This window comes from Parus major, chromosome 11 (genome assembly GCF_001522545.3).
Source record: "Parus major isolate Abel chromosome 11, Parus_major1.1, whole genome shotgun sequence".
NCBI classification, from domain to species: Eukaryota; Metazoa; Chordata; class Aves; order Passeriformes; family Paridae; genus Parus; species Parus major.
The window spans coordinates 11,551,941-11,559,309 of NC_031780.1; the positions used below are offsets into that span (position 1 = coordinate 11,551,941).

At 38.0% G+C, this 7,369-nt stretch overlaps 1 long non-coding RNA gene across 2 annotated transcripts in view; it reads right to left on the reverse strand.

The window, feature by feature from the left end:
- The window catches only part of LOC117245011, a 31,912-nt gene that overhangs the window by 21,929 nt on the left and 2,614 nt on the right, over positions 1-7,369 (reverse strand). Inside the window, exon 2 of one of the 2 annotated variants that reach the window (XR_004499118.1) lies at positions 4,379-4,826. The exons of the other annotated variant lie outside the window; for it this stretch is intronic. This is a non-coding gene — a long non-coding RNA (uncharacterized LOC117245011). Of the gene's footprint in view, positions 1-4,378; positions 4,827-7,369 lie in introns of those variants that run through there. 2 annotated transcript variants of the gene reach the window in all.

The following is a 7,369-nucleotide window of genomic DNA, read 5'->3' on the forward strand; positions in this document are numbered from 1 at the left end:
CTGTGAGGAAAACATGGCATATGTAAAAGATCAACCACTGGCATTCAATTCCAGGTGTATATGTCATACAGGAGTGCCCCATCTTGGCATAAGTATCAGCAGCTGGATGCTACTCTTACAAAACTCAGTCTTATGTCTTATCCCTGATTCACAGTCCTGTGACTCTGAAATACAAGTTTCTCAGAAAGTAAAAATATCAGTGTGGATACCTTGACCCCTCATCTTTCTGAAGCAGAAAGACTGAGCATCAAGAAATTTAGTAAGTGTGAATCTTAAAGACACCACAGCATTTCTAAGTAGGTGCAGAACACCTGAATATGGCTTAGAGAGCTGTCCTTCACTGTCTTCTTTTGATGTGCTCTATGCACATGGCTGGAACCCACTCAACAACCTTCAGAATGCAAGGTTTGTGCAGTGGGATGCTATTAACTGGACAATTGGATTCTTTTCCGGTTTTAGAATAGCTACTGCATTTCAGAAAAGCAGAGGGAAGCTCTTGTAGTTTTGTTTTGGTTACAGCTACACGACAACGTTTTCTCAACTTCTTAATAGAGCTTGCTTTCTTACAAGAGGAGAAAAATCACTGGCCTGTTCACAAAAAAAATGTCTTTGGTCTCAAGGCTTATGTGTTCACTAGGGAGGCTGGACTGTGCTCCAGAAAACAGAATTAATCAGCAAGTCGTTGCCTTCCAGAAGTAATGTGTAACACCTTGTTTTGTTCCTTGGTTCAAAAGGCACTGTCACTGTTGTACACCAGTGTGGGTTTTTTTTAAAGGCTATAATTCATATGCAAACTAAGCAGAGATTCATGATTTCATAATAAAATGTTGAAACGCTTTGATCATGAGCTGGAAGGAGGTGTGAAACAGTGCTTCAGAAACAGACAGATATTTGTGTAATCAGCCTTTATGTATTGCCAGTTCAGAATAATAACATATAAAAAGCCCCAACTTACCTCATCTGCCTGGTACAGCCAAGGCATAAATAAAAGAGAACAATGGAATTACTATTACTCACTCACTGAGCCCCAGCTACATCACTGTATTCTTTATAATTGCTGGCAAGAAGATTAATGTTTTGTTAAATATCAGAGTAAGGTCACAAGGGGGCTTGCAGGACTGTCTAAACATCTAGGTTTTAAACTCCTTCCTTCTTTCTTTCCTTCCTTCCTTTTTTCTTTTTCTTATTTTTTTTTTTAATTTTAATTTCACAGAGATGAACTTTCAGCATTTCCTTTAATTATTGTGACTTTTACATTTTTTTAAATTTTGCACCTTAAGTTTTTGCATTTGAAAACTGGTGACAACACAAAAAATAAATAAGGACAACAATTTTTGTATGGCTGATAAAGCCTAATCACCATATTGATAGGATGATGGTAAGGGTTTTAGTGTGTTAGAAATAGACCCATCTCATTGTGCCTCTCGTAGCTCTGTTTTTTCATGTCTGTTAGTTCTGTATCTAAATTAGGATTTATTTTCTCATTATATATTAATGCTAGTTATCCTAAATAACAATCTACTCGCTCTTCCTAAATGTATGTTAACTTATAGCTTGTGATTTCAACAGGAGCAGTTGAAGTGCAAAGCTCATAGTTTTGCAAACAGGAGATTTGCACCTTCTGCATGTTCAGGTATACTGAGGTTACTAGCTCCAATTTCAGATCTTTTGCAGCAAACAGGTATTGACATTTTCTCTTTGAACAGATAAAACCTTATGGTTACCAGTCTTCCCCATCATTCTATAGAAACAGTCAAAGAAATATTCCATTATAAATGAACTGATTATTTTTTTCTTTTGAGAAAGTGTAATATCTTTTCCATACAGTAGAAAAGCTTTAGTTAGAAATTAATGTTCCTATAAAAGATTTCTGGTAAATACAAACACAATTGTTTCTGGTGTAGGAGCAAAGAACTCATATAGTCATCTTAATCTTAAAAGTATTTAGACTATTGCCAGTCATTAGCTAAACGAAAAGATCTTCCTCATTTGGCTCAGATTATCCTCCAAATTACACAGGAGTAGTCTGGGCAGCAGCAACCAGTCTCATACAGAAGTGGTGAATGTGTGTTTCAGGCTAGTCCCAGATCCACCCTTGGCAGAAGGTCTCTGAAACAGATGCTTTTGGCCCAGAGGTGCTCGGTGTGGGGCCAGCTCGAGGACCTGAGTGCCACAGGCCATGCCATGAGATGCCCCTCTCTCCCCACCATCTCTGTCACTGCTGACAACAGAGGGGGGCATTGATGGGACCAGCATGGCAGAGAAAGGTTTCTATTAAAGAATTCTAATTTCTTGGTGTCATTTACACACTAATACTGAGAGGGTTCCTTAACAAAATTCCATCATTAGAGTCCATTGGTGTATTTTAGTGGAACAGGTCTTTTCTCAGAGGCGTAATTTTATGTGGTATTCCTGAATTTATGAATGTTATCTTCAGTTATCTAATATTAAACAAACATAAGGACTTCAGAGATCAATGTATGGGCAACAGTGGTGAAAGTCACACATTTAAATCTTACCACTTTGCACAGAATTAGCAGTGCTGCCAAAAAGCAGAATAAGCAGTCCACAATACCTCAGCAGTTCTGACTGGCTTCAGAAAAAAGGTTCAGCAATCTGATCTAAAGGAGATAACAGATCCAAGAACCCCTGCTCTTGGTCCTGTTTAATCCATGACTCTTGGAAAAAGTATTTTGTTCTCTTATTCAGTTTGTCTGTTAGAAATGAAAAATGAAAAATGAAAAATCTGTTTCACTAGAGTTCAATCATGAAAATACTCTATGATTAATATTGCTATTATATAGCAATAGGTGTTAAAGCGTTGTTATAAAAATCCTATTCTCTACATTCTTTAATGTGGAACTGTGAAAATTAGCTGTAGAAAATAAAATTTGAGACTTAGAATGACTTCAGTCAATTTGTAGCTCTGCCCTGGACACATGAATGTTATTCTCATTTGTATCTGCCAAAGATCTGGTGCAGTTTTTTTTTCTTAGCAGCAAGTATAGGGAAGAGTGTGGCCTGGGGGACTTATTAGTCTAATTTTGGTAAAGAAAAATTATTGAATTTCAATCAATAAATTGAATTTAAACTTAAATCTGCCCCCTCTGACATTGCAGCCTCAGAGGGGCTTGCAAAAAGCCAGAGTGTCCAATGAGATGTTTCAAGTTTTAGCACCCAGAGTGGTTGACACCAGGCTCTCTTCAGGGAACAGCTACAGGCTTTTACACTCAGCTGCTGCAAGTGCATGTTTTTGATATGGTTTATCTGAAGAGGGGAACTGAAGCCCAAGCCTTTTGAAAGAAAATAAATAAAGTAGGAACACAGCTACAGGGAGCAGGTCTGGTTCTTTAGTTTTCCTTAGTGCTAGAAACTGAGACTGACAAGTTTTTAGTCTCCTTTCAAAACATTCAGCTCACTACCACAAATCTCAAATAAGGGGTTTCTTGCAGAATCCTCTGTCAGAGATATCAGTGAGATTTACTCACCAGCTCTTGTCAGACCAGGTCACATAAGCCTTAAAACTACCCTTTATTACGTGTATATGCTTGATCAAGAAGGTCATCTGTCAAAAGTCCTTTATCTTTCCTCACATCACATTTCCTTCCTTATCCATGCTGCTTTGGTGATGTTTCTGCAGCATTCGGGTCACTGAAATTGTTAATGAGGTTTGAAGAGGCAGAACCTAGGTTTTGCCAAAATTCAGGGTGGTTTTGAACTAAGCCAAACCTCTGGACAATCAACTGAGACCTAAAACCTGCAGTTATTGCAGTTTTTTTAATCCTGGCTCTTGCCCAACTAACTCCTTAACCCAAACACTAGAAAATATGCTTTTTAACTATCCTCAGTGGCTCTTTAACATAGAGTGGATACATTTCTTCTGCAGTTCCTCTGGAGCAGCAGGAGGCAAAGCACTCTGCCATTGTCACATCTCTGTGCTAAGGGTCCCTGAAGGGCAACTTCAGTCCTTCACACATGGGAATCAAATACCGAGGAGCTCTGAGCACCAAGTTTTAGCTGGATGTTTTTTATACAGTCAAGATTAAAAAAAAAAAAGTCTATAACCAAGTCAGGGATTGAACTTATTTTTCCAAACTCAGTTTCTCAGCTCTAAACAAGATGCACACTAACAAAGTAAATGTTTTTATTGTACGTGTTGAAACTGAAATTATTGTTGTTCAGTCGTGAGATTACTTCCATTGGTTGAATTCAAAGTATTTGAGTGGTCAATGAATGAAAGCATTAATCAGTGAAATTAAACAAAACAGAGTAGAACTATTTAATAGAGACAATCCTTTATAATTTATAGAGAGAGAAGGCACAGCATTTGTATGTGTAGATGTATGGTATGCATAGAAGAAAAGCAAGGTGGAACAAACAACACTAGAAGTTATTTATTAAAGACATATGACACATTAAAACATAAAAAGTTATATGACTGCTCAGCTTAAGTGCCTATAAAAGGTATTAACATGTACAAAAAACAAGAATGTGAAATTAATTAGTCTTTCTTTAAAGGAGAATTTTCCAAAGGCTGGAGTTCTTGTGACTTACATTGGGAAGCTGTGGAAAAGAGTAGTTCTACTTATTTGTTGATCCATTCAGCTGAACTTAGTGTAGTTGTTTGTAGCCTTGTTAATTCAGAGAGATGTGATGTCATCTGTCACTGCTCCCATCCAGCCTCTCTCTGCTATAGTTAAGTTAAACCACAGGAAAAGAGCAGTCAGGAGCAGAGAAGAGTTCCAAAATGGAAAATAGGTGCATTTTTCAGTTGAACATTCTTGCAATTTGGAACTGAAACCAAAAGTGAATATGCAGCTTTGCTCCTGGGAGAACAAGAATGAGAATTATTCTCTACTTATGCCTGTTCTATGCAGTTCAAGACAGTGATCATATTTTAATAAATACCGTCTCTCCATTATTTCTAATACTTCTAAGTACAACAATGTTACTATGTCAACTTTTTTCCTCCAGTGACTTGTGAGCAAATAATTTGTTAGAAGAGAGGGAGACATTATAAATACCAAAGGTAAGAATAAGAAAACTCAGAAATGCAGTGTGCCACTGATAGACCTTAGGCTAGAATCTACAGAAATCATCTTAATCCGAAGACAACGCTGACTACTGGGATTCTGTTTTGCCAATCACTTTAGGATAGCTACTGTAGTATATTTGTAAATAGCAAAGAAAACAAGCAAGACACTGAAAGCCTGGAGAGGGTTCAGGAAAGGGCCACCATGAGTGGCTCAGGTGTTGGGTCTTGTCCAACTTGGAAAGGACAAGGACTTAGTGGGAGCCCCAGGGGGGTTAGTGAACAGGGACCAGGTCACAATTCCAGAGTTAAAAGTAAGCTGAGTTTTACTTTTGAAAATATGTTAAAATATTTCAGTTTTCATTATATTCTAAACCAGTCAGAGAATCCAACTTCCTCTTTCAAAATATCATGTTAGGGCATGAATTAGCAAGTAGGGTATGTTGATTAGAGATAATATCCAAGAAAATTGTGTAATTGAGAATAGAGCCTTGAAGCTTATATGCCTATACATTTACAGTGATGACTTTTACTTTATTGATTAATCTAAATGTGAAAGACAGGCTGCAAAAACCTATTAGTAAGCTCCCAGGGAGTGTTTCCTTCTTATATTTTTTGTGTGGTTATATTATTTTTGTATGGCTGATTTTCCTCCGGAGGCACCTGTGCATCCCTCAGATTCACCTGCAGGGCTGGATTTGCTGTAAAGTGTGGTCAGCATCATTGTTCTTGATGAAGTAGATGGTTCAGGCTGGAAAGCAGCTGTATTACTTAAGGCTCTGTGCATCAACTCTATTCAGTAAAAAATAATTTTTTTCAGATTTCAGTTATCATGAAAGACTTTAGGTGCCAACTTTGCAAAAGTTGGGCACACAGATATCTTAGAAATTCTGGAGTATTCACTGCATGATAGGATTAGTTGCAGCACATTGGGGGTGCTCCTGGCAAAGCATATAGTGATGAAAATCAGACATTTAAATGGCAAGTATATTCCCTTAATTAGAAATAAATTTGCTATAAAATCTATTATTTTAGATTGAAAGAGAAATTCTGAAATGGAAAAGATGGATGTGACCTTGGTTTTGCCAAGTCACAGCTGCCCTTAGAATCTGGCTCTGTGAACAGACTACTTGGAAAAAACTTAAATTTTAGTTGAAAAACAGGTTAGACAGCTTTTATATTTGTGAGCAGCATTGAGAGGGGCACTGTGGCAGGCCCTAAAATCCCACAAACCTCAAACAGTTTAGTTTTGAACAGTCATCGCATTACTTCTTTCATAAAGTCAAACTTTACAGCACAGTCACTACCTCTTGAGTTATTATATCTGCTTCATCTTTCTTGTACATGAATATGAGAACTACACTTGAAGAATTACAGTTTGGAAAAATCGATGATGTGAAATTTAATTTGTTAATGCCACAAAACATACTGTTCCATGGAGGCCAAAATCAATGAGAAGTGCAAATATTTTTTTTAAATTGTAAAAATAAATAAAAACCAATCTAGCTGCTAAGAAGAAAATAGTTATGATGGATAAATAAGAAAGAAAGAGTTTTATAAACTTCTGCAGGATAAATAGTCTCAGCATTCTGAACATTAATTTTTTTTTGCTTGTCATTCCATGCACAGAAAATTAAAAAAGAAAAAAAGTAGCAAAATTATATTGTAATAAGAAGCTCAGGATTAAATGTTCATGGGTTATATGGAACATAGACTTTTGAGTCTTACTGTACTCCATACTCACATTTTTCTGTACTTGACCAGAGGGAAGTGTTTTTGTCCTTTTTTCCTCACAATTCACATATCAGGGAAGCTGTCTGCCTGCACGTGATGAAAGGCTGCAGGCTCTGTGACTCCCTGAGATAAAAAGGGTATGACAAAGTCCAAAGGAAAAGAATGAAGTGGGTTGTATTGATTCAAGGTGTTCTGATACCTTCACTGATACAGAACTATTGAAAATGTGTAAGAAGTAGCAGGAGGGAGCTAGGCTAAGGACAGGAAACCTGGTAGGGTTAGAAAGGATGGATCAGCAGACAAGCCTCAAAATTTCACCGTATTTCTCATGTGAATTATTCTCTTGGGATTACCAGCTGTCTCTGGAGGTCCATGATTCCCTGAAGCCCAGCAGGAAGCAGCGCTGGTGTCAGTGGCAGCCTCCCCCAGCTCCCCCAGCCCTCGGCTCAGGGTGGGCTCAGCTGCCCGGGCATGGGGTGGCCGTTCCTGGGAGTACGGATGGATGTCCCTGGGAGTGTGGATCTTCCTGGATGTGTGGATGTTCCTGGGTGTGTGGATGCCTGTTTCTGGGTGTGTGGATGCCTGTTTCTGGGTGTGTGGATG